The sequence below is a fragment of the Pungitius pungitius genome, chromosome 14 (assembly GCF_949316345.1).
Source record: "Pungitius pungitius chromosome 14, fPunPun2.1, whole genome shotgun sequence".
NCBI classification, from domain to species: Eukaryota; Metazoa; Chordata; class Actinopteri; order Perciformes; family Gasterosteidae; genus Pungitius; species Pungitius pungitius.
In genome coordinates, this window is record NC_084913.1 from 19,445,895 (window position 1) to 19,467,585 (window position 21,691).

The 21,691-nt window shown below is 44.5% G+C and overlaps 45 non-coding genes across 45 annotated transcripts; all 45 read left to right on the top strand.

Moving 5' to 3' along the window:
- The first annotated feature begins 112 nt into the window (after nt 1-112).
- Nucleotides 113-231, top strand: LOC134104689 (5S ribosomal RNA). The gene has a single exon (XR_009942080.1). It is a non-coding gene; the product is annotated as a 5S ribosomal RNA (ribosomal RNA).
- A 396-nt stretch (nt 232-627) lies between these two features.
- Nucleotides 628-746, top strand: LOC134104690 (5S ribosomal RNA). The gene has a single exon (XR_009942081.1). It is a non-coding gene; the product is annotated as a 5S ribosomal RNA (ribosomal RNA).
- Nucleotides 747-1,085: 339 nt separating this feature from the next.
- Nucleotides 1,086-1,204, top strand: LOC134104691 (5S ribosomal RNA). The gene has a single exon (XR_009942082.1). It is a non-coding gene; the product is annotated as a 5S ribosomal RNA (ribosomal RNA).
- A 397-nt stretch (nt 1,205-1,601) lies between these two features.
- On the top strand, nt 1,602-1,720 carry LOC134104692 (5S ribosomal RNA). Its single transcript, XR_009942083.1, has one exon. It is a non-coding gene; the product is annotated as a 5S ribosomal RNA (ribosomal RNA).
- Nucleotides 1,721-2,059: 339 nt separating this feature from the next.
- LOC134104693 (5S ribosomal RNA) lies at nt 2,060-2,178 on the top strand. The gene has a single exon (XR_009942084.1). It is a non-coding gene; the product is annotated as a 5S ribosomal RNA (ribosomal RNA).
- A 397-nt stretch (nt 2,179-2,575) lies between these two features.
- LOC134104694 (5S ribosomal RNA) lies at nt 2,576-2,694 on the top strand. Its single transcript, XR_009942085.1, has one exon. It is a non-coding gene; the product is annotated as a 5S ribosomal RNA (ribosomal RNA).
- A 339-nt stretch (nt 2,695-3,033) lies between these two features.
- Nucleotides 3,034-3,152, top strand: LOC134104695 (5S ribosomal RNA). Its single transcript, XR_009942086.1, has one exon. It is a non-coding gene; the product is annotated as a 5S ribosomal RNA (ribosomal RNA).
- A 397-nt stretch (nt 3,153-3,549) lies between these two features.
- Nucleotides 3,550-3,668, top strand: LOC134104696 (5S ribosomal RNA). The gene has a single exon (XR_009942087.1). It is a non-coding gene; the product is annotated as a 5S ribosomal RNA (ribosomal RNA).
- A 339-nt stretch (nt 3,669-4,007) lies between these two features.
- LOC134104697 (5S ribosomal RNA) lies at nt 4,008-4,126 on the top strand. The gene has a single exon (XR_009942088.1). It is a non-coding gene; the product is annotated as a 5S ribosomal RNA (ribosomal RNA).
- Nucleotides 4,127-4,523: 397 nt separating this feature from the next.
- On the top strand, nt 4,524-4,642 carry LOC134104700 (5S ribosomal RNA). Its single transcript, XR_009942090.1, has one exon. It is a non-coding gene; the product is annotated as a 5S ribosomal RNA (ribosomal RNA).
- A 339-nt stretch (nt 4,643-4,981) lies between these two features.
- Nucleotides 4,982-5,100, top strand: LOC134104701 (5S ribosomal RNA). Its single transcript, XR_009942091.1, has one exon. It is a non-coding gene; the product is annotated as a 5S ribosomal RNA (ribosomal RNA).
- A 395-nt stretch (nt 5,101-5,495) lies between these two features.
- Nucleotides 5,496-5,614, top strand: LOC134104952 (5S ribosomal RNA). The gene has a single exon (XR_009942319.1). It is a non-coding gene; the product is annotated as a 5S ribosomal RNA (ribosomal RNA).
- A 396-nt stretch (nt 5,615-6,010) lies between these two features.
- On the top strand, nt 6,011-6,129 carry LOC134105020 (5S ribosomal RNA). Its single transcript, XR_009942382.1, has one exon. It is a non-coding gene; the product is annotated as a 5S ribosomal RNA (ribosomal RNA).
- A 339-nt stretch (nt 6,130-6,468) lies between these two features.
- On the top strand, nt 6,469-6,587 carry LOC134104702 (5S ribosomal RNA). Its single transcript, XR_009942092.1, has one exon. It is a non-coding gene; the product is annotated as a 5S ribosomal RNA (ribosomal RNA).
- Nucleotides 6,588-6,926: 339 nt separating this feature from the next.
- Nucleotides 6,927-7,045, top strand: LOC134104703 (5S ribosomal RNA). The gene has a single exon (XR_009942093.1). It is a non-coding gene; the product is annotated as a 5S ribosomal RNA (ribosomal RNA).
- A 396-nt stretch (nt 7,046-7,441) lies between these two features.
- On the top strand, nt 7,442-7,560 carry LOC134104704 (5S ribosomal RNA). The gene has a single exon (XR_009942094.1). It is a non-coding gene; the product is annotated as a 5S ribosomal RNA (ribosomal RNA).
- A 339-nt stretch (nt 7,561-7,899) lies between these two features.
- Nucleotides 7,900-8,018, top strand: LOC134104705 (5S ribosomal RNA). The gene has a single exon (XR_009942095.1). It is a non-coding gene; the product is annotated as a 5S ribosomal RNA (ribosomal RNA).
- Nucleotides 8,019-8,415: 397 nt separating this feature from the next.
- LOC134104706 (5S ribosomal RNA) lies at nt 8,416-8,534 on the top strand. The gene has a single exon (XR_009942096.1). It is a non-coding gene; the product is annotated as a 5S ribosomal RNA (ribosomal RNA).
- Nucleotides 8,535-8,873: 339 nt separating this feature from the next.
- Nucleotides 8,874-8,992, top strand: LOC134104707 (5S ribosomal RNA). The gene has a single exon (XR_009942097.1). It is a non-coding gene; the product is annotated as a 5S ribosomal RNA (ribosomal RNA).
- Nucleotides 8,993-9,388: 396 nt separating this feature from the next.
- LOC134104708 (5S ribosomal RNA) lies at nt 9,389-9,507 on the top strand. The gene has a single exon (XR_009942098.1). It is a non-coding gene; the product is annotated as a 5S ribosomal RNA (ribosomal RNA).
- Nucleotides 9,508-9,905: 398 nt separating this feature from the next.
- LOC134104991 (5S ribosomal RNA) lies at nt 9,906-10,024 on the top strand. Its single transcript, XR_009942355.1, has one exon. It is a non-coding gene; the product is annotated as a 5S ribosomal RNA (ribosomal RNA).
- Nucleotides 10,025-10,363: 339 nt separating this feature from the next.
- On the top strand, nt 10,364-10,482 carry LOC134104709 (5S ribosomal RNA). Its single transcript, XR_009942099.1, has one exon. It is a non-coding gene; the product is annotated as a 5S ribosomal RNA (ribosomal RNA).
- Nucleotides 10,483-10,878: 396 nt separating this feature from the next.
- Nucleotides 10,879-10,997, top strand: LOC134104712 (5S ribosomal RNA). Its single transcript, XR_009942101.1, has one exon. It is a non-coding gene; the product is annotated as a 5S ribosomal RNA (ribosomal RNA).
- A 339-nt stretch (nt 10,998-11,336) lies between these two features.
- Nucleotides 11,337-11,455, top strand: LOC134104713 (5S ribosomal RNA). Its single transcript, XR_009942102.1, has one exon. It is a non-coding gene; the product is annotated as a 5S ribosomal RNA (ribosomal RNA).
- Nucleotides 11,456-11,852: 397 nt separating this feature from the next.
- Nucleotides 11,853-11,971, top strand: LOC134104714 (5S ribosomal RNA). Its single transcript, XR_009942103.1, has one exon. It is a non-coding gene; the product is annotated as a 5S ribosomal RNA (ribosomal RNA).
- Nucleotides 11,972-12,310: 339 nt separating this feature from the next.
- LOC134104715 (5S ribosomal RNA) lies at nt 12,311-12,429 on the top strand. Its single transcript, XR_009942104.1, has one exon. It is a non-coding gene; the product is annotated as a 5S ribosomal RNA (ribosomal RNA).
- A 396-nt stretch (nt 12,430-12,825) lies between these two features.
- On the top strand, nt 12,826-12,944 carry LOC134104716 (5S ribosomal RNA). The gene has a single exon (XR_009942105.1). It is a non-coding gene; the product is annotated as a 5S ribosomal RNA (ribosomal RNA).
- Nucleotides 12,945-13,283: 339 nt separating this feature from the next.
- On the top strand, nt 13,284-13,402 carry LOC134104717 (5S ribosomal RNA). Its single transcript, XR_009942106.1, has one exon. It is a non-coding gene; the product is annotated as a 5S ribosomal RNA (ribosomal RNA).
- Nucleotides 13,403-13,798: 396 nt separating this feature from the next.
- Nucleotides 13,799-13,917, top strand: LOC134104718 (5S ribosomal RNA). Its single transcript, XR_009942107.1, has one exon. It is a non-coding gene; the product is annotated as a 5S ribosomal RNA (ribosomal RNA).
- A 339-nt stretch (nt 13,918-14,256) lies between these two features.
- Nucleotides 14,257-14,375, top strand: LOC134104719 (5S ribosomal RNA). The gene has a single exon (XR_009942108.1). It is a non-coding gene; the product is annotated as a 5S ribosomal RNA (ribosomal RNA).
- A 397-nt stretch (nt 14,376-14,772) lies between these two features.
- On the top strand, nt 14,773-14,891 carry LOC134104720 (5S ribosomal RNA). The gene has a single exon (XR_009942109.1). It is a non-coding gene; the product is annotated as a 5S ribosomal RNA (ribosomal RNA).
- Nucleotides 14,892-15,230: 339 nt separating this feature from the next.
- On the top strand, nt 15,231-15,349 carry LOC134104722 (5S ribosomal RNA). The gene has a single exon (XR_009942110.1). It is a non-coding gene; the product is annotated as a 5S ribosomal RNA (ribosomal RNA).
- A 396-nt stretch (nt 15,350-15,745) lies between these two features.
- On the top strand, nt 15,746-15,864 carry LOC134104724 (5S ribosomal RNA). Its single transcript, XR_009942112.1, has one exon. It is a non-coding gene; the product is annotated as a 5S ribosomal RNA (ribosomal RNA).
- A 339-nt stretch (nt 15,865-16,203) lies between these two features.
- Nucleotides 16,204-16,322, top strand: LOC134104725 (5S ribosomal RNA). The gene has a single exon (XR_009942113.1). It is a non-coding gene; the product is annotated as a 5S ribosomal RNA (ribosomal RNA).
- A 396-nt stretch (nt 16,323-16,718) lies between these two features.
- On the top strand, nt 16,719-16,837 carry LOC134104726 (5S ribosomal RNA). The gene has a single exon (XR_009942114.1). It is a non-coding gene; the product is annotated as a 5S ribosomal RNA (ribosomal RNA).
- A 339-nt stretch (nt 16,838-17,176) lies between these two features.
- LOC134104727 (5S ribosomal RNA) lies at nt 17,177-17,295 on the top strand. Its single transcript, XR_009942115.1, has one exon. It is a non-coding gene; the product is annotated as a 5S ribosomal RNA (ribosomal RNA).
- Nucleotides 17,296-17,691: 396 nt separating this feature from the next.
- Nucleotides 17,692-17,810, top strand: LOC134104728 (5S ribosomal RNA). The gene has a single exon (XR_009942116.1). It is a non-coding gene; the product is annotated as a 5S ribosomal RNA (ribosomal RNA).
- Nucleotides 17,811-18,149: 339 nt separating this feature from the next.
- Nucleotides 18,150-18,268, top strand: LOC134104729 (5S ribosomal RNA). The gene has a single exon (XR_009942117.1). It is a non-coding gene; the product is annotated as a 5S ribosomal RNA (ribosomal RNA).
- Nucleotides 18,269-18,607: 339 nt separating this feature from the next.
- On the top strand, nt 18,608-18,726 carry LOC134104966 (5S ribosomal RNA). Its single transcript, XR_009942332.1, has one exon. It is a non-coding gene; the product is annotated as a 5S ribosomal RNA (ribosomal RNA).
- Nucleotides 18,727-19,123: 397 nt separating this feature from the next.
- On the top strand, nt 19,124-19,242 carry LOC134104730 (5S ribosomal RNA). The gene has a single exon (XR_009942118.1). It is a non-coding gene; the product is annotated as a 5S ribosomal RNA (ribosomal RNA).
- A 339-nt stretch (nt 19,243-19,581) lies between these two features.
- On the top strand, nt 19,582-19,700 carry LOC134104731 (5S ribosomal RNA). The gene has a single exon (XR_009942119.1). It is a non-coding gene; the product is annotated as a 5S ribosomal RNA (ribosomal RNA).
- A 396-nt stretch (nt 19,701-20,096) lies between these two features.
- LOC134104733 (5S ribosomal RNA) lies at nt 20,097-20,215 on the top strand. The gene has a single exon (XR_009942120.1). It is a non-coding gene; the product is annotated as a 5S ribosomal RNA (ribosomal RNA).
- A 339-nt stretch (nt 20,216-20,554) lies between these two features.
- LOC134104734 (5S ribosomal RNA) lies at nt 20,555-20,673 on the top strand. The gene has a single exon (XR_009942121.1). It is a non-coding gene; the product is annotated as a 5S ribosomal RNA (ribosomal RNA).
- Nucleotides 20,674-21,012: 339 nt separating this feature from the next.
- Nucleotides 21,013-21,131, top strand: LOC134104967 (5S ribosomal RNA). Its single transcript, XR_009942333.1, has one exon. It is a non-coding gene; the product is annotated as a 5S ribosomal RNA (ribosomal RNA).
- Nucleotides 21,132-21,528: 397 nt separating this feature from the next.
- Nucleotides 21,529-21,647, top strand: LOC134104736 (5S ribosomal RNA). Its single transcript, XR_009942123.1, has one exon. It is a non-coding gene; the product is annotated as a 5S ribosomal RNA (ribosomal RNA).
- Nucleotides 21,648-21,691: the final 44 nt, after the last annotated feature.

Below are 21,691 nucleotides of genomic sequence, written 5' to 3' on the forward strand. Positions count from 1 at the left end.
GATGTCACAGCCTTCTTTGCATACCCTTATTTAACCCACACAAAGATGCCAACGGCAGGCGTGACATAATTTTTTGACGCATTATAAAGGATTAGGAAAAAGATAAAAAGCAGCTTACGGCCATACCTCTCTGGTTCCGCCCGATCTCGTCTGATCTCGGAAGCTAAGCAGAGCAGGGCCTGGTTAGTACCTGGATGGAAGACCGCCTGGGAATCCCAGGTGCCGTAAGCTTTTTCACTTCTCTCTGAAAGCCGCCGAGCGCCGCAGATTGTACACCTACAAATTACAAAAAGTATATCACATTGTCGAAGAGATGCATGTTTAGTGTTGTTTTAACGTTGGATATATAAGGAACTTAGACAATATCATCAAAATTGATTCCGTTTCATGGTTGCTAAATTAGTGTTGATCAACATTTAACAATTGGCCTACTTTTGTTTGTAATTTAGCCGTTGAAATACAGGTGCTAACCCAACATGTTAGAATTGCCAGTGAAGAAAAGTAAAGTTACCTTCAGGTTTTAGGAACCTCTCTTGCCAATCCTAAGAACTGCTTCAATTTTAGAAAAAGAAACTCTTCTGATTATCTTTGACACGTTCTAAAGGATTAGGAAAAAGATAAAAAGCAGCTTACGGCCATACCTCTCTGGTTCCGCCCGATCTCGTCTGATCTCGGAAGCTAAGCAGAGCAGGGCCTGGTTAGTACCTGGATGGAAGACCGCCTGGGAATCCCAGGTGCCGTAAGCTTTTTCACTTCTCTCTCCGAAAGCCGCCCAGCGCCGCAGATTGTACACCTACACAATTGTAAAAAGTATTTCACATTGTAGAAGAGATGCAATAGGAAGAAGATGAAAGGTGGCTTACGTCCATACCATCGTCAGGCCATTTGAGGTGGCGGGGACTGCAATGGCCATCCACCGATTGGCTGGGACTCCTGGGCGGGTCTTCTCTAGTCCATCCAATTTTCGGCATAGGATGTCACAGCCTTCTTTGCATACCCTTATTTAACCCACACAAAGATGCCAACGGCAGGCGTGACATAATTTTTTGACGCATTATAAAGGATTAGGAAAAAGATAAAAAGCAGCTTACGGCCATACCTCTCTGGTTCCGCCCGATCTCGTCTGATCTCGGAAGCTAAGCAGAGCAGGGCCTGGTTAGTACCTGGATGGAAGACCGCCTGGGAATCCCAGGTGCCGTAAGCTTTTTCACTTCTCTCTGAAAGCCGCCGAGCGCCGCAGATTGTACACCTACAAATTACAAAAAGTACATCACATTGTCGAAGAGATGCATGTTTAGTGTTGTTTTAACGTTGGATATATAAGGAACTTAGACAATATCATCAAAATTGATTCCGTTTCATGGTTGCTAAATTAGTGTTGATCAACATTTAACAATTGGCATACTTTTGTTTGTAATTTAGCCGTTGAAATACAGGTGCTAACCCAACATGTTAGAATTGCCAGTGAAGAAAAGTAAAGTTACCTTCAGGTTTTAGGAACCTCTCTTGCCAATCCTAAGAACTGCTTCAATTTTAGAAAAAGAAACTTTTCTGATTATCTTTGACACGTTCTAAAGGATTAGGAAAAAGATATTAAAGCAGCTTACGGCCATACCTCTCTGGTTCCGCCCGATCTCGTCTGATCTCGGAAGCTAAGCAGAGCAGGGCCTGGTTAGTACCTGGATGGAAGACCGCCTGGGAATCCCAGGTGCCGTAAGCTTTTTCACTTCTCTCTCCGAAAGCCGCCCAGCGCCGCAGATTGTACACCTACACAATTGTAAAAAGTATTTCACATTGTAGAAGAGATGCAATAGGAAGAAGATGAAAGGTGGCTTACGTCCATACCATCGTCAGGCCATTTGAGGTGGCGGGGACTGCAATGGCCATCCACCGATTGGCTGGGACTCCTGGCCGGGTCTTCTCTAGTCCATCCAATTTTCGGCATAGGATGTCACAGCCTTCTTTGCATACCCTTATTTAACCCACACAAAGATGCCAACGGCAGGCGTGACATAATTTTTTGACGCATTATAAAGGATTAGGAAAAAGATAAAAAGCAGCTTACGGCCATACCTCTCTGGTTCCGCCCGATCTCGTCTGATCTCGGAAGCTAAGCAGAGCAGGGCCTGGTTAGTACCTGGATGGAAGACCGCCTGGGAATCCCAGGTGCCGTAAGCTTTTTCACTTCTCTCTGAAAGCTGCCGAGCGCCGCAGATTGTACACCTACAAATTACAAAAAGTACATCACATTGTCGAAGAGATGCATGTTTAGTGTTGTTTTAACGTTGGATATATAAGGAACTTAGACAATATCATCAAAATTGATTCCGTTTCATGGTTGCTAAATTAGTGTTGATCAACATTTAACAATTGGCCTACTTTTGTTTGTAATTTAGCCGTTGAAATACAGGTGCTAACCCAACATGTTAGAATTGCCAGTGAAGAAAAGTAAAGTTACCTTCAGGTTTTAGGAACCTCTCTTGCCAATCCTAAGAACTGCTTCAATTTTAGAAAAAGAAACTTTTCTGATTATCTTTGACACGTTCTAAAGGATTAGGAAAAAGATATTAAAGCAGCTTACGGCCATACCTCTCTGGTTCCGCCCGATCTCGTCTGATCTCGGAAGCTAAGCAGAGCAGGGCCTGGTTAGTACCTGGATGGAAGACCGCCTGGGAATCCCAGGTGCCGTAAGCTTTTTCACTTCTCTCTCCGAAAGCCGCCCAGCGCCGCAGATTGTACACCTACACAATTGTAAAAAGTATTTCACATTGTAGAAGAGATGCAATAGGAAGAAGATGAAAGGTGGCTTACGTCCATACCATCGTCAGGCCATTTGAGGTGGCGGGGACTGCAATGGCCATCCACCGATTGGCTGGGACTCCTGGGCGGGTCTTCTCTAGTCCATCCAATTTTCGGCATAGGATGTCACAGCCTTCTTTGCATACCCTTATTTAACCCACACAAAGATGCCAACGGCAGGCGTGACATAATTTTTTGACGCATTATAAAGGATTAGGAAAAAGATAAAAAGCAGCTTACGGCCATACCTCTCTGGTTCCGCCCGATCTCGTCTGATCTCGGAAGCTAAGCAGAGCAGGGCCTGGTTAGTACCTGGATGGAAGACCGCCTGGGAATCCCAGGTGCCGTAAGCTTTTTCACTTCTCTCTGAAAGCCGCCGAGCGCCGCAGATTGTACACCTACAAATTACAAAAAGTATATCACATTGTCGAAGAGATGCATGTTTAGTGTTGTTTTAACGTTGGATATATAAGGAACTTAGACAATATCATCAAAATTGATTCCGTTTCATGGTTGCTAAATTAGTGTTGATCAACATTTAACAATTGGCCTACTTTTGTTTGTAATTTAGCCGTTGAAATACAGGTGCTAACCCAACATGTTAGAATTGCCAGTGAAGAAAAGTAAAGTTACCTTCAGGTTTTAGGAACCTCTCTTGCCAATCCTAAGAACTGCTTCAATTTTAGAAAAAGAAACTTTTCTGATTATCTTTGACACGTTCTAAAGGATTAGGAAAAAGATATTAAAGCAGCTTACGGCCATACCTCTCTGGTTCCGCCCGATCTCGTCTGATCTCGGAAGCTAAGCAGAGCAGGGCCTGGTTAGTACCTGGATGGAAGACCGCCTGGGAATCCCAGGTGCCGTAAGCTTTTTCACTTCTCTCTCCGAAAGCCGCCCAGCGCCGCAGATTGTACACCTACACAATTGTAAAAAGTATTTCACATTGTAGAAGAGATGCAATAGGAAGAAGATGAAAGGTGGCTTACGTCCATACCATCGTCAGGCCATTTGAGGTGGCGGGGACTGCAATGGCCATCCACCGATTGGCTGGGACTCCTGGGCGGGTCTTCTCTAGTCCATCCAATTTTCGGCATAGGATGTCACAGCCTTCTTTGCATACCCTTATTTAACCCACACAAAGATGCCAACGGCAGGCGTGACATAATTTTTTGACGCATTATAAAGGATTAGGAAAAAGATAAAAAGCAGCTTACGGCCATACCTCTCTGGTTCCGCCCGATCTCGTCTGATCTCGGAAGCTAAGCAGAGCAGGGCCTGGTTAGTACCTGGATGGAAGACCGCCTGGGAATCCCAGGTGCCGTAAGCTTTTTCACTTCTCTCTGAAAGCCGCCGAGCGCCGCAGATTGTACACCTACAAATTACAAAAAGTATATCACATTGTCGAAGAGATGCATGTTTAGTGTTGTTTTAACGTTGGATATATAAGGAACTTAGACAATATCATCAAAATTGATTCCGTTTCATGGTTGCTAAATTAGTGTTGATCAACATTTAACAATTGGCCTACTTTTGTTTGTAATTTAGCCGTTGAAATACAGGTGCTAACCCAACATGTTAGAATTGCCAGTGAAGAAAAGTAAAGTTACCTTCAGGTTTTAGGAACCTCTCTTGCCAATCCTAAGAACTGCTTCAATTTTAGAAAAAGAAACTTTTCTGATTATCTTTGACACGTTCTAAAGGATTAGGAAAAAGATATTAAAGCAGCTTACGGCCATACCTCTCTGGTTCCGCCCGATCTCGTCTGATCTCGGAAGCTAAGCAGAGCAGGGCCTGGTTAGTACCTGGATGGAAGACCGCCTGGGAATCCCAGGTGCCGTAAGCTTTTTCACTTCTCTCTCCGAAAGCCGCCCAGCGCCGCAGATTGTACACCTACACAATTGTAAAAAGTATTTCACATTGTAGAAGAGATGCAATAGGAAGAAGATGAAAGGTGGCTTACGTCCATACCATCGTCAGGCCATTTGAGGTGGCGGGGACTGCAATGGCCATCCACCGATTGGCTGGGACTCCTGGGCGGGTCTTCTCTAGTCCATCCAATTTTCGGCATAGGATGTCACAGCCTTCTTTGCATACCCTTATTTAACCCACACAAAGATGCCAACGGCAGGCGTGACATAATTTTTTGACGCATTATAAAGGATTAGGAAAAAGATAAAAAGCAGCTTACGGCCATACCTCTCTGGTTCCGCCCGATCTCGTCTGATCTCGGAAGCTAAGCAGAGCAGGGCCTGGTTAGTACCTGGATGGAAGACCGCCTGGGAATCCCAGGTGCCGTAAGCTTTTCACTTCTCTCTGAAAGCTGCCGAGCGCCGCAGATTGTACACCTACAAATTACAAAAAGTACATCACATTGTCGAAGAGATGCATGTTTAGTGTTGTTTTAACGTTGGATATATAAGGAACTTAGACAATATCATCAAAATTGATTCCGTTTCATGGTTGCTAAATTAGTGTTGATCAACATTTAACAATTGGCATACTTTTGTTTGTAATTTAGCCGTTGAAATACAGGTGCTAACCCAACATGTTAGAATTGCCAGTGAAGAAAAGTAAAGTTACCTTCAGGTTTTAGGAACCTCTCTTGCCAATCCTAAGAACTGCTTCAATTTTAGAAAAAGAAACTCTTCTGATTATCTTTGACACGTTCTAAAGGATTAGGAAAAAGATAAAAAGCAGCTTACGGCCATACCTCTCTGGTTCCGCCCGATCTCGTCTGATCTCGGAAGCTAAGCAGAGCAGGGCCTGCTTAGTACCTGGATGGAAGACCGCCTGGGAATCCCAGGTGCCGTAAGCTTTTTCACTTCTCTCTGAAAGCCGCCGAGCGCCGCAGATTGTACACCTACAAATTACAAAAAGTATATCACATTGTCGAAGAGATGCATGTTTAGTGTTGTTTTAACGTTGGATATATAAGGAACTTAGACAATATCATCAAAATTGATTCCGTTTCATGGTTGCTAAATTAGTGTTGATCAACATTTAACAATTGGCCTACTTTTGTTTGTAATTTAGCCGTTGAAATACAGGTGCTAACCCAACATGTTAGAATTGCCAGTGAAGAAAAGTAAAGTTACCTTCAGGTTTTAGGAACCTCTCTTGCCAATCCTAAGAACTGCTTCAATTTTAGAAAAAGAAACTCTTCTGATTATCTTTGACACGTTTTAAAGGATTAGGAAAAAGATAAAAAGCAGCGTACGGCCATACCTCTCTGGTTCCGCCCGATTTTGTCTGATCTCGGAAGCTAAGCAGAGCAGGGCCTGGTTAGTACCTGGATGGAAGACCGCCTGGGAATCCCAGGTGCCGTAAGCTTTTTCACTTCTCTCTCCGAAAGCCGCCCAGCGCCGCAGATTGTACACCTACACAATTGTAAAAAGTATTTCACATTGTAGAAGAGATGCAATAGGAAGAAGATGAAAGGTGGCTTACGTCCATACCATCGTCAGGCCATTTGAGGTGGCGGGGACTGCAATGGCCATCCACCGATTGGCTGGGACTCCTGGGCGGGTCTTCTCTAGTCCATCCAATTTTCGGCATAGGATATCACAGCCTTCTTTGCATACCCTTATTTAACCCACACAAAGATGCCAACGGCAGGCGTGACATAATTTTTTGACGCATTATAAAGGATTAGGAAAAAGATAAAAAGCAGCTTACGGCCATACCTCTCTGGTTCCGCCCGATCTCGTCTGATCTCGGAAGCTAAGCAGAGCAGGGCCTGGTTAGTACCTGGATGGAAGACCGCCTGGGAATCCCAGGTGCCGTAAGCTTTTTCACTTCTCTCTCCGAAAGCCGCCCAGCGCCGCAGATTGTACACCTACACAATTGTAAAAAGTATTTCACATTGTAGAAGAGATGCAATAGGAAGAAGATGAAAGGTGGCTTACGTCCATACCATCGTCAGGCCATTTGAGGTGGCGGGGACTGCAATGGCCATCCACCGATTGGCTGGGACTCCTGGGCGGGTCTTCTCTAGTCCATCCAATTTTCGGCATAGGATGTCACAGCCTTCTTTGCATACCCTTATTTAACCCACACAAAGATGCCAACGGCAGGCGTGACATAATTTTTTGACGCATTATAAAGGATTAGGAAAAAGATAAAAAGCAGCTTACGGCCATACCTCTCTGGTTCCGCCCGATCTCGTCTGATCTCGGAAGCTAAGCAGAGCAGGGCCTGGTTAGTACCTGGATGGAAGACCGCCTGGGAATCCCAGGTGCCGTAAGCTTTTTCACTTCTCTCTGAAAGCCGCCGAGCGCCGCAGATTGTACACCTACAAATTACAAAAAGTATATCACATTGTCGAAGAGATGCATGTTTAGTGTTGTTTTAACGTTGGATATATAAGGAACTTAGACAATATCATCAAAATTGATTCCGTTTCATGGTTGCTAAATTAGTGTTGATCAACATTTAACAATTGGCCTACTTTTGTTTGTAATTTAGCCGTTGAAATACAGGTGCTAACCCAACATGTTAGAATTGCCAGTGAAGAAAAGTAAAGTTACCTTCAGGTTTTAGGAACCTCTCTTGCCAATCCTAAGAACTGCTTCAATTTTAGAAAAAGAAACTCTTCTGATTATCTTTGACACGTTCTAAAGGATTAGGAAAAAGATAAAAAGCAGCTTACGGCCATACCTCTCTGGTTCCGCCCGATCTCGTCTGATCTCGGAAGCTAAGCAGAGCAGGGCCTGGTTAGTACCTGGATGGAAGACCGCCTGGGAATCCCAGGTGCCGTAAGCTTTTTCACTTCTCTCTCCGAAAGCCGCCCAGCGCCGCAGATTGTACACCTACACAATTGTAAAAAGTATTTCACATTGTAGAAGAGATGCAATAGGAAGAAGATGAAAGGTGGCTTACGTCCATACCATCGTCAGGCCATTTGAGGTGGCGGGGACTGCAATGGCCATCCACCGATTGGCTGGGACTCCTGGGCGGGTCTTCTCTAGTCCATCCAATTTTCGGCATAGGATGTCACAGCCTTCTTTGCATACCCTTATTTAACCCACACAAAGATGCCAACGGCAGGCGTGACATAATTTTTTGACGCATTATAAAGGATTAGGAAAAAGATAAAAAGCAGCTTACGGCCATACCTCTCTGGTTCCGCCCGATCTCGTCTGATCTCGGAAGCTAAGCAGAGCAGGGCCTGGTTAGTACCTGGATGGAAGACCGCCTGGGAATCCCAGGTGCCGTAAGCTTTTTCACTTCTCTCTGAAAGCCGCCGAGCGCCGCAGATTGTACACCTACAAATTACAAAAAGTACATCACATTGTCGAAGAGATGCATGTTTAGTGTTGTTTTAACGTTGGATATATAAGGAACTTAGACAATATCATCAAAATTGATTCCGTTTCATGGTTGCTAAATTAGTGTTGATCAACATTTAACAATTGGCATACTTTTGTTTGTAATTTAGCCGTTGAAATACAGGTGCTAACCCAACATGTTAGAATTGCCAGTGAAGAAAAGTAAAGTTACCTTCAGGTTTTAGGAACCTCTCTTGCCAATCCTAAGAACTGCTTCAATTTTAGAAAAAGAAACTTTTCTGATTATCTTTGACACGTTCTAAAGGATTAGGAAAAAGATATTAAAGCAGCTTACGGCCATACCTCTCTGGTTCCGCCCGATCTCGTCTGATCTCGGAAGCTAAGCAGAGCAGGGCCTGGTTAGTACCTGGATGGAAGACCGCCTGGGAATCCCAGGTGCCGTAAGCTTTTTCACTTCTCTCTCCGAAAGCCGCCCAGCGCCGCAGATTGTACACCTACACAATTGTAAAAAGTATTTCACATTGTAGAAGAGATGCAATAGGAAGAAGATGAAAGGTGGCTTACGTCCATACCATCGTCAGGCCATTTGAGGTGGCGGGGACTGCAATGGCCATCCACCGATTGGCTGGGACTCCTGGCCGGGTCTTCTCTAGTCCATCCAATTTTCGGCATAGGATGTCACAGCCTTCTTTGCATACCCTTATTTAACCCACACAAAGATGCCAACGGCAGGCGTGACATAATTTTTTGACGCATTATAAAGGATTAGGAAAAAGATAAAAAGCAGCTTACGGCCATACCTCTCTGGTTCCGCCCGATCTCGTCTGATCTCGGAAGCTAAGCAGAGCAGGGCCTGGTTAGTACCTGGATGGAAGACCGCCTGGGAATCCCAGGTGCCGTAAGCTTTTTCACTTCTCTCTGAAAGCCGCCGAGCGCCGCAGATTGTACACCTACAAATTACAAAAAGTATATCACATTGTCGAAGAGATGCATGTTTAGTGTTGTTTTAACGTTGGATATATAAGGAACTTAGACAATATCATCAAAATTGATTCCGTTTCATGGTTGCTAAATTAGTGTTGATCAACATTTAACAATTGGCCTACTTTTGTTTGTAATTTAGCCGTTGAAATACAGGTGCTAACCCAACATGTTAGAATTGCCAATGAAGAAAAGTAAAGTTACCTTCAGGTTTTAGGAACCTCTCTTGCCAATCCTAAGAACTGCTTCAATTTTAGAAAAAGAAACTCTTCTGATTATCTTTGACAGGTTCTAAAGGATTAGGAAAAAGATAAAAAGCAGCTTACGGCCATACCTCTCTGGTTCCGCCCGATCTCGTCTGATCTCGGAAGCTAAGCAGAGCAGGGCCTGGTTAGTACCTGGATGGAAGACCGCCTGGGAATCCCAGGTGCCGTAAGCTTTTTCACTTCTCTCTCCGAAAGCCGCCGAGCGCCGCAGATTGTACACCTACAAATTACAAAAAGTACATCACATTGTCGAAGAGATGCATGTTTAGTGTTGTTTTAACGTTGGATATATAAGGAACTTAGACAATATCATCAAAATTGATTCCGTTTCATGGTTGCTAAATTAGTGTTGATCAACATTTAACAATTGGCATACTTTTGTTTGTAATTTAGCCGTTGAAATACAGGTGCTAACCCAACATGTTAGAATTGCCAGTGAAGAAAAGTAAAGTTACCTTCAGGTTTTAGGAACCTCTCTTGCCAATCCTAAGAACTGCTTCAATTTTAGAAAAAGAAACTTTTCTGATTATCTTTGACACGTTCTAAAGGATTAGGAAAAAGATAAAAAGCAGCTTACGGCCATACCTCTCTGGTTCCGCCCGATCTCGTCTGATCTCGGAAGCTAAGCAGAGCAGGGACTGGTTAGTACCTGGATGGAAGACCGCCTGGGAATCCCAGGTGCCGTAAGCTTTTTCACTTCTCTCTCCGAAAGCCGCCCAGCGCCGCAGATTGTACACCTACACAATTGTAAAAAGTATTTCACATTGTAGAAGAGATGCAATAGGAAGAAGATGAAAGGTGGCTTACGTCCATACCATCGTCAGGCCATTTGAGGTGGCGGGGACTGCAATGGCCATCCACCGATTGGCTGGGACTCCTGGGCGGGTCTTCTCTAGTCCATCCAATTTTCGGCATAGGATGTCACAGCCTTCTTTGCATACCCTTATTTAACCCACACAAAGATGCCAACGGCAGGCGTGACATAATTTTTTGACGCATTATAAAGGATTAGGAAAAAGATAAAAAGCAGCTTACGGCCATACCTCTCTGGTTCCGCCCGATCTCGTCTGATCTCGGAAGCTAAGCAGAGCAGGGCCTGGTTAGTACCTGGATGGAAGACCGCCTGGGAATCCCAGGTGCCGTAAGCTTTTTCACTTCTCTCTGAAAGCCGCCGAGCGCCGCAGATTGTACACCTACAAATTACAAAAAGTATATCACATTGTCGAAGAGATGCATGTTTAGTGTTGTTTTAACGTTGGATATATAAGGAACTTAGACAATATCATCAAAATTGATTCCGTTTCATGGTTGCTAAATTAGTGTTGATCAACATTTAACAATTGGCCTACTTTTGTTTGTAATTTAGCCGTTGAAATACAGGTGCTAACCCAACATGTTAGAATTGCCAGTGAAGAAAAGTAAAGTTACCTTCAGGTTTTAGGAACCTCTCTTGCCAATCCTAAGAACTGCTTCAATTTTAGAAAAAGAAACTCTTCTGATTATCTTTGACACGTTCTAAAGGATTAGGAAAAAGATAAAAAGCAGCTTACGGCCATACCTCTCTGGTTCCGCCCGATCTCGTCTGATCTCGGAAGCTAAGCAGAGCAGGGCCTGGTTAGTACCTGGATGGAAGACCGCCTGGGAATCCCAGGTGCCGTAAGCTTTTTCACTTCTCTCTCCGAAAGCCGCCCAGCGCCGCAGATTGTACACCTACACAATTGTAAAAAGTATTTCACATTGTAGAAGAGATGCAATAGGAAGAAGATGAAAGGTGGCTTACGTCCATACCATCGTCAGGCCATTTGAGGTGGCGGGGACTGCAATGGCCATCCACCGATTGGCTGGGACTCCTGGCCGGGTCTTCTCTAGTCCATCCAATTTTCGGCATAGGATGTCACAGCCTTCTTTGCATACCCTTATTTAACCCACACAAAGATGCCAACGGCAGGCGTGACATAATTTTTTGACGCATTATAAAGGATTAGGAAAAAGATAAAAAGCAGCTTACGGCCATACCTCTCTGGTTCCGCCCGATCTCGTCTGATCTCGGAAGCTAAGCAGAGCAGGGCCTGGTTAGTACCTGGATGGAAGACCGCCTGGGAATCCCAGGTGCCGTAAGCTTTTTCACTTCTCTCTGAAAGCCGCCGAGCGCCGCAGATTGTACACCTACAAATTACAAAAAGTACATCACATTGTCGAAGAGATGCATGTTTAGTGTTGTTTTAACGTTGGATATATAAGGAACTTAGACAATATCATCAAAATTGATTCCGTTTCATGGTTGCTAAATTAGTGTTGATCAACATTTAACAATTGGCATACTTTTGTTTGTAATTTAGCCGTTGAAATACAGGTGCTAACCCAACATGTTAGAATTGCCAGTGAAGAAAAGTAAAGTTACCTTCAGGTTTTAGGAACCTCTCTTGCCAATCCTAAGAACTGCTTCAATTTTAGAAAAAGAAACTTTTCTGATTATCTTTGACACGTTCTAAAGGATTAGGAAAAAGATATTAAAGCAGCTTACGGCCATACCTCTCTGGTTCCGCCCGATCTCGTCTGATCTCGGAAGCTAAGCAGAGCAGGGCCTGGTTAGTACCTGGATGGAAGACCGCCTGGGAATCCCAGGTGCCGTAAGCTTTTTCACTTCTCTCTCCGAAAGCCGCCCAGCGCCGCAGATTGTACACCTACACAATTGTAAAAAGTATTTCACATTGTAGAAGAGATGCAATAGGAAGAAGATGAAAGGTGGCTTACGTCCATACCATCGTCAGGCCATTTGAGGTGGCGGGGACTGCAATGGCCATCCACCGATTGGCTGGGACTCCTGGCCGGGTCTTCTCTAGTCCATCCAATTTTCGGCATAGGATGTCACAGCCTTCTTTGCATACCCTTATTTAACCCACACAAAGATGCCAACGGCAGGCGTGACATAATTTTTTGACGCATTATAAAGGATTAGGAAAAAGATAAAAAGCAGCTTACGGCCATACCTCTCTGGTTCCGCCCGATCTCGTCTGATCTCGGAAGCTAAGCAGAGCAGGGCCTGGTTAGTACCTGGATGGAAGACCGCCTGGGAATCCCAGGTGCCGTAAGCTTTTTCACTTCTCTCTGAAAGCCGCCGAGCGCCGCAGATTGTACACCTACAAATTACAAAAAGTATATCACATTGTCGAAGAGATGCATGTTTAGTGTTGTTTTAACGTTGGATATATAAGGAACTTAGACAATATCATCAAAATTGATTCCGTTTCATGGTTGCTAAATTAGTGTTGATCAACATTTAACAATTGGCCTACTTTTGTTTGTAATTTAGCCGTTGAAATACAGGTGCTAACCCAACATGTTAGAATTGCCAGTGAAGAAAAGTAAAGTTACCTTCAGGTTTTAGGAACCTCTCTTGCCAATCCTAAGAACTGCTTCAATTTTAGAAAAAGAAACTCTTCTGATTATCTTTGACACGTTCTAAAGGATTAGGAAAAAGATAAAAAGCAGCTTACGGCCATACCTCTCTGGTTCCGCCCGATCTCGTCTGATCTCGGAAGCTAAGCAGAGCAGGGCCTGGTTAGTACCTGGATGGAAGACCGCCTGGGAATCCCAGGTGCCGTAAGCTTTTTCACTTCTCTCTCCGAAAGCCGCCCAGCGCCGCAGATTGTACACCTACACAATTGTAAAAAGTATTTCACATTGTAGAAGAGATGCAATAGGAAGAAGATGAAAGGTGGCTTACGTCCATACCATCGTCAGGCCATTTGAGGTGGCGGGGACTGCAATGGCCATCCACTGATTGGCTGGGACTCCTGGCCGGGTCTTCTCTAGTCCATCCAATTTTCGGCATAGGATGTCACAGCCTTCTTTGCATACCCTTATTTAACCCACACAAAGATGCCAACGGCAGGCGTGACATAATTTTTTGACGCATTATAAAGGATTAGGAAAAAGATAAAAAGCAGCTTACGGCCATACCTCTCTGGTTCCGCCCGATCTCGTCTGATCTCGGAAGCTAAGCAGAGCAGGGCCTGGTTAGTACCTGGATGGAAGACCGCCTGGGAATCCCAGGTGCCGTAAGCTTTTTCACTTCTCTCTGAAAGCCGCCGAGCGCCGCAGATTGTACACCTACAAATTACAAAAAGTATATCACATTGTCGAAGAGATGCATGTTTAGTGTTGTTTTAACGTTGGATATATAAGGAACTTAGACAATATCATCAAAATTGATTCCGTTTCATGGTTGCTAAATTAGTGTTGATCAACATTTAACAATTGGCCTACTTTTGTTTGTAATTTAGCCGTTGAAATACAGGTGCTAACCCAACATGTTAGAATTGCCAGTGAAGAAAAGTAAAGTTACCTTCAGGTTTTAGGAACCTCTCTTGCCAATCCTAAGAACTGCTTCAATTTTAGAAAAAGAAACTCTTCTGATTATCTTTGACACGTTCTAAAGGATTAGGAAAAAGATAAAAAGCAGCTTACGGCCATACCTCTCTGGTTCCGCCCGATCTCGTCTGATCTCGGAAGCTAAGCAGAGCAGGGCCTGGTTAGTACCTGGATGGAAGACCGCCTGGGAATCCCAGGTGCCGTAAGCTTTTTCACTTCTCTCTCCGAAAGCCGCCCAGCGCCGCAGATTGTACACCTACACAATTGTAAAAAGTATTTCACATTGTAGAAGAGATGCAATAGGAAGAAGATGAAAGGTGGCTTACGTCCATACCATCGTCAGGCCATTTGAGGTGGCGGGGACTGCAATGGCCATCCACCGATTGGCTGGGACTCCTGGCCGGGTCTTCTCTAGTCCATCCAATTTTCGGCATAGGATGTCACAGCCTTCTTTGCATACCCTTATTTAACCCACACAAAGATGCCAACGGCAGGCGTGACATAATTTTTTGACGCATTATAAAGGATTAGGAAAAAGATAAAAAGCAGCTTACGGCCATACCTCTCTGGTTCCGCCCGATCTCGTCTGATCTCGGAAGCTAAGCAGAGCAGGGCCTGGTTAGTACCTGGATGGAAGACCGCCTGGGAATCCCAGGTGCCGTAAGCTTTTTCACTTCTCTCTGAAAGCCGCCGAGCGCCGCAGATTGTACACCTACAAATTACAAAAAGTATATCACATTGTCGAAGAGATGCATGTTTAGTGTTGTTTTAACGTTGGATATATAAGGAACTTAGACAATATCATCAAAATTGATTCCGTTTCATGGTTGCTAAATTAGTGTTGATCAACATTTAACAATTGGCATACTTTTGTTTGTAATTTAGCCGTTGATATACAGGTGCTAACCCAACATGTTAGAATTGCCAGTGAAGAAAAGTAAAGTTACCTTCAGGTTTTAGGAACCTCTCTTGCCAATCCTAAGAACTGCTTCAATTTTAGAAAAAGAAACTTTTCTGATTATCTTTGACACGTTCTAAAGGATTAGGAAAAAGATATTAAAGCAGCTTACGGCCATACCTCTCTGGTTCCGCCCGATCTCGTCTGATCTCGGAAGCTAAGCAGAGCAGGGCCTGGTTAGTACCTGGATGGAAGACCGCCTGGGAATCCCAGGTGCCGTAAGCTTTTTCACTTCTCTCTCCGAAAGCCGCCCAGCGCCGCAGATTGTACACCTACACAATTGTAAAAAGTATTTCACATTGTAGAAGAGATGCAATAGGAAGAAGATGAAAGGTGGCTTACGTCCATACCATCGTCAGGCCATTTGAGGTGGCGGGGACTGCAATGGCCATCCACCGATTGGCTGGGACTCCTGGCCGGGTCTTCTCTAGTCCATCCAATTTTCGGCATAGGATGTCACAGCCTTCTTTGCATACCCTTATTTAACCCACACAAAGATGCCAACGGCAGGCGTGACATAATTTTTTGACGCATTATAAAGGATTAGGAAAAAGATAAAAAGCAGCTTACGGCCATACCTCTCTGGTTCCGCCCGATCTCGTCTGATCTCGGAAGCTAAGCAGAGCAGGGCCTGGTTAGTACCTGGATGGAAGACCGCCTGGGAATCCCAGGTGCCGTAAGCTTTTTCACTTCTCTCTGAAAGCCGCCGAGCGCCGCAGATTGTACACCTACAAATTACAAAAAGTATATCACATTGTCGAAGAGATGCATGTTTAGTGTTGTTTTAACGTTGGATATATAAGGAACTTAGACAATATCATCAAAATTGATTCCGTTTCATGGTTGCTAAATTAGTGTTGATCAACATTTAACAATTGGCCTACTTTTGTTTGTAATTTAGCCGTTGAAATACAGGTGCTAACCCAACATGTTAGAATTGCCAGTGAAGAAAAGTAAAGTTACCTTCAGGTTTTAGGAACCTCTCTTGCCAATCCTAAGAACTGCTTCAATTTTAGAAAAAGAAACTCTTCTGATTATCTTTGACACGTTCTAAAGGATTAGGAAAAAGATAAAAAGCAGCTTACGGCCATACCTCTCTGGTTCCGCCCGATCTCGTCTGATCTCGGAAGCTAAGCAGAGCAGGGCCTGGTTAGTACCTGGATGGAAGACCGCCTGGGAATCCCAGGTGCCGTAAGCTTTTTCACTTCTCTCTCCGAAAGCCGCCCAGCGCCGCAGATTGTACACCTACACAATTGTAAAAAGTATTTCACATTGTAGAAGAGATGCAATAGGAAGAAGATGAAAGGTGGCTTACGTCCATACCATCGTCAGGCCATTTGAGGTGGCGGGGACTGCAATGGCCATCCACCGATTGGCTGGGACTCCTGGCCGGGTCTTCTCTAGTCCATCCAATTTTCGGCATAGGATGTCACAGCCTTCTTTGCATACCCTTATTTAACCCACACAAAGATGCCAACGGCAGGCGTGACATAATTTTTTGACGCATTATAAAGGATTAGGAAAAAGATAAAAAGCAGCTTACGGCCATACCTCTCTGGTTCCGCCCGATCTCGTCTGATCTCGGAAGCTAAGCAGAGCAGGGCCTGGTTAGTACCTGGATGGAAGACCGCCTGGGAATCCCAGGTGCCGTAAGCTTTTTCACTTCTCTCTGAAAGCCGCCGAGCGCCGCAGATTGTACACCTACAAATTACAAAAAGTATATCACATTGTCGAAGAGATGCATGTTTAGTGTTGTTTTAACGTTGGATATATAAGGAACTTAGACAATATCATCAAAATTGATTCCGTTTCATGGTTGCTAAATTAGTGTTGATCAACATTTAACAATTGGCCTACTTTTGTTTGTAATTTAGCCGTTGAAATACAGGTGCTAACCCAACATGTTAGAATTGCCAGTGAAGAAAAGTAAAGTTACCTTCAGGTTTTAGGAACCTCTCTTGCCAATCCTAAGAACTGCTTCAATTTTAGAAAAAGAAACTCTTCTGATTATCTTTGACACGTTCTAAAGGATTAGGAAAAAGATAAAAAGCAGCTTACGGCCATACCTCTCTGGTTCCGCCCGATCTCGTCTGATCTCGGAAGCTAAGCAGAGCAGGGCCTGGTTAGTACCTGGATGGAAGACCGCCTGGGAATCCCAGGTGCCGTAAGCTTTTTCACTTCTCTCTCCGAAAGCCGCCCAGCGCCGCAGATTGTACACCTACACAATTGTAAAAAGTATTTCACATTGTAGAAGAGATGCAATAGGAAGAAGATGAAAGGTGGCTTACGTCCATACCATCGTCAGGCCATTTGAGGTGGCGGGGACTGCAATGGCCATCCACTGATTGGCTGGGACTCCTGGCCGGGTCTTCTCTAGTCCATCCAATTTTCGGCATAGGATGTCACAGCCTTCTTTGCATACCCTTATTTAACCCACACAAAGATGCCAACGGCAGGCGTGACATAATTTTTTGACGCATTATAAAGGATTAGGAAAAAGATAAAAAGCAGCTTACGGCCATACCTCTCTGGTTCCGCCCGATCTCGTCTGATCTCGGAAGCTAAGCAGAGCAGGGCCTGGTTAGTACCTGGATGGAAGACCGCCTGGGAATCCCAGGTGCCGTAAGCTTTTTCACTTCTCTCTGAAAGCCGCCGAGCGCCGCAGATTGTACACCTACAAATTACAAAAAGTATATCACATTGTCGAAGAGATGCATGTTTAGTGTTGTTTTAACGTTGGATATATAAGGAACTTAGACAATATCATCAAAATTGATTCCGTTTCATGGTTGCTAAATTAGTGTTGATCAACATTTAACAATTGGCCTACTTTTGTTTGTAATTTAGCCGTTGAAATACAGGTGCTAACCCAACATGTTAGAATTGCCAGTGAAGAAAAGTAAAGTTACCTTCAGGTTTTAGGAACCTCTCTTGCCAATCCTAAGAACTGCTTCAATTTTAGAAAAAGAAACTCTTCTGATTATCTTTGACACGTTCTAAAGGATTAGGAAAAAGATAAAAAGCAGCTTACGGCCATACCTCTCTGGTTCCGCCCGATCTCGTCTGATCTCGGAAGCTAAGCAGAGCAGGGCCTGGTTAGTACCTGGATGGAAGACCGCCTGGGAATCCCAGGTGCCGTAAGCTTTTTCACTTCTCTCTCCGAAAGCCGCCCAGCGCCGCAGATTGTACACCTACACAATTGTAAAAAGTATTTCACATTGTAGAAGAGATGCAATAGGAAGAAGATGAAAGGTGGCTTACGTCCATACCATCGTCAGGCCATTTGAGGTGGCGGGGACTGCAATGGCCATCCACCGATTGGCTGGGACTCCTGGGCGGGTCTTCTCTAGTCCATCCAATTTTCGGCATAGGATATCACAGCCTTCTTTGCATACCCTTATTTAACCCACACAAAGATGCCAACGGCAGGCGTGACATAATTTTTTGACGCATTATAAAGGATTAGGAAAAAGATAAAAAGCAGCTTACGGCCATACCTCTCTGGTTCCGCCCGATCTCGTCTGATCTCGGAAGCTAAGCAGAGCAGGGCCTGGTTAGTACCTGGATGGAAGACCGCCTGGGAATCCCAGGTGCCGTAAGCTTTTTCACTTCTCTCTCCGAAAGCCGCCCAGCGCCGCAGATTGTACACCTACACAATTGTAAAAAGTATTTCACATTGTAGAAGAGATGCAATAGGAAGAAGATGAAAGGTGGCTTACGTCCATACCATCGTCAGGCCATTTGAGGTGGCGGGGACTGCAATGGCCATCCACCGATTGGCTGGGACTCCTGGCCGGGTCTTCTCTAGTCCATCCAATTTTCGGCATAGGATGTCACAGCCTTCTTTGCATACCCTTATTTAACCCACACAAAGATGCCAACGGCAGGCGTGACATAATTTTTTGACGCATTATAAAGGATTAGGAAAAAGATAAAAAGCAGCTTACGGCCATACCTCTCTGGTTCCGCCCGATCTCGTCTGATCTCGTAAGCTAAGCAGAGCAGGGCCTGGTTAGTACCTGGATGGAAGACCGCCTGGGAATCCCAGGTGCCGTAAGCTTTTTCACTTCTCTCTGAAAGCCGCCGAGCGCCGCAGATTGTACACCTACAAATTACAAAAAGTACATCACATTGTCGAAGAGATGCATGTTTAGTGTTGTTTTAACGTTGGATATATAAGGAACTTAGACAATATCATCAAAATTGATTCCGTTTCATGGTTGCTAAATTAGTGTTGATCAACATTTAACAATTGGCATACTTTTGTTTGTAATTTAGCCGTTGATATACAGGTGCTAACCCAACATGTTAGAATTGCCAGTGAAGAAAAGTAAAGTTACCTTCAGGTTTTAGGAACCTCTCTTGCCAATCCTAAGAACTGCTTCAATTTTAGAAAAAGAAACTTTTCTGATTATCTTTGACACGTTCTAAAGGATTAGGAAAAAGATATTAAAGCAGCTTACGGCCATACCTCTCTGGTTCCGCCCGATCTCGTCTGATCTCGGAAGCTAAGCAGAGCAGGGCCTGGTTAGTACCTGGATGGAAGACCGCCTGGGAATCCCAGGTGCCGTAAGCTTTTTCACTTCTCTCTCCGAAAGCCGCCCAGCGCCGCAGATTGTACACCTACACAATTGTAAAAAGTATTTCACATTGTAGAAGAGATGCAATAGGAAGAAGATGAAAGGTGGCTTACGTCCATACCATCGTCAGGCCATTTGAGGTGGCGGGGACTGCAATGGCCATCCACTGATTGGCTGGGACTCCTGGCCGGGTCTTCTCTAGTCCATCCAATTTTCGGCATAGGATGTCACAGCCTTCTTTGCATACCCTTATTTAACCCACACAAAGATGCCAACGGCAGGCGTGACATAATTTTTTGACGCATTATAAAGGATTAGGAAAAAGATAAAAAGCAGCTTACGGCCATACCTCTCTGGTTCCGCCCGATCTCGTCTGATCTCGGAAGCTAAGCAGAGCAGGGCCTGGTTAGTACCTGGATGGAAGACCGCCTGGGAATCCCAGGTGCCGTAAGCTTTTTCACTTCTCTCTGAAAGCCGCCGAGCGCCGCAGATTGTACACCTACAAATTACAAAAAGTATATCACATTGTCGAAGAGATGCATGTTTAGTGTTGTTTTAACGTTGGATATATAAGGAACTTAGACAATATCATCAAAATTGATTCCGTTTCATGGTTGCTAAATTAGTGTTGATCAACATTTAACAATTGGCCTACTTTTGTTTGTAATTTAGCCGTTGAAATACAGGTGCTAACCCAACATGTTAGAATTGCCAGTGAAGAAAAGTAAAGTTACCTTCAGGTTTTAGGAACCTCTCTTGCCAATCCTAAGAACTGCTTCAATTTTAGAAAAAGAAACTCTTCTGATTATCTTTGACACGTTCTAAAGGATTAGGAAAAAGATAAAAAGCAGCTTACGGCCATACCTCTCTGGTTCCGCCCGATCTCGTCTGATCTCGGAAGCTAAGCAGAGCAGGGCCTGGTTAGTACCTGGATGGAAGACCGCCTGGGAATCCCAGGTGCCGTAAGCTTTTTCACTTCTCTCTCCGAAAGCCGCCCAGCGCCGCAGATTGTACACCTACACAATTGTAAAAAGTATTTCACATTGTAGAAGAGATGCAATAGGAAGAAGATGAAAGGTGGCTTACGTCCATACCATCGTCAGGCCATTTGAGGTGGCGGGGACTGCAATGGCCATCCACCGATTGGCTGGGACTCCTGGGCGGGTCTTCTCTAGTCCATCCAATTTTCGGCATAGGATATCACAGCCTTCTTTGCATACCCTTATTTAACCCACACAAAGATGCCAACGGCAGGCGTGACATAATTTTTTGACGCATTATAAAGGATTAGGAAAAAGATAAAAAGCAGCTTACGGCCATACCTCTCTGGTTCCGCCCGATCTCGTCTGATCTCGGAAGCTAAGCAGAGCAGGGCCTGGTTAGTACCTGGATGGAAGACCGCCTGGGAATCCCAGGTGCCGTAAGCTTTTTCACTTCTCTCTCCGAAAGCCGCCCAGCGCCGCAGATTGTACACCTACACAATTGTAAAAAGTATTTCACATTGTAGAAGAGATGCAATAGGAAGAAGATGAAAGGTGGCTTACGTCCATACCATCGTCAGGCCATTTGAGGTGGCGGGGACTGCAATGGCCATCCACCGATTGGCTGGGACTCCTGGCCGGGTCTTCTCTAGTCCATCCAATTTTCGGCATAGGATGTCACAGCCTTCTTTGCATACCCTTATTTAACCCACACAAAGATGCCAACGGCAGGCGTGACATAATTTTTTGACGCATTATAAAGGATTAGGAAAAAGATAAAAAGCAGCTTACGGCCATACCTCTCTGGTTCCGCCCGATCTCGTCTGATCTCGTAAGCTAAGCAGAGCAGGGCCTGGTTAGTACCTGGATGGAAGACCGCCTGGGAATCCCAGGTGCCGTAAGCTTTTTCACTTCTCTCTGAAAGCCGCCGAGCGCCGCAGATTGTACACCTACAAATTACAAAAAGTACATCACATTGTCGAAGAGATGCATGTTTAGTGTTGTTTTAACGTTGGATATATAAGGAACTTAGACAATATCATCAAAATTGATTCCGTTTCATGGTTGCTAAATTAGTGTTGATCAACATTTAACAATTGGCATACTTTTGTTTGTAATTTAGCCGTTGATATACAGGTGCTAACCCAACATGTTAGAATTGCCAGTGAAGAAAAGTAAAGTTACCTTCAGGTTTTAGGAACCTCTCTTGCCAATCCTAAGAACTGCTTCAATTTTAGAAAAAGAAACTTTTCTGATTATCTTTGACACGTTCTAAAGGATTAGGAAAAAGATATTAAAGCAGCTTACGGCCATACCTCTCTGGTTCCGCCCGATCTCGTCTGATCTCGGAAGCTAAGCAGAGCAGGGCCTGGTTAGTACCTGGATGGAAGACCGCCTGGGAATCCCAGGTGCCGTAAGCTTTTTCACTTCTCTCTCCGAAAGCCGCCCAGCGCCGCAGATTGTA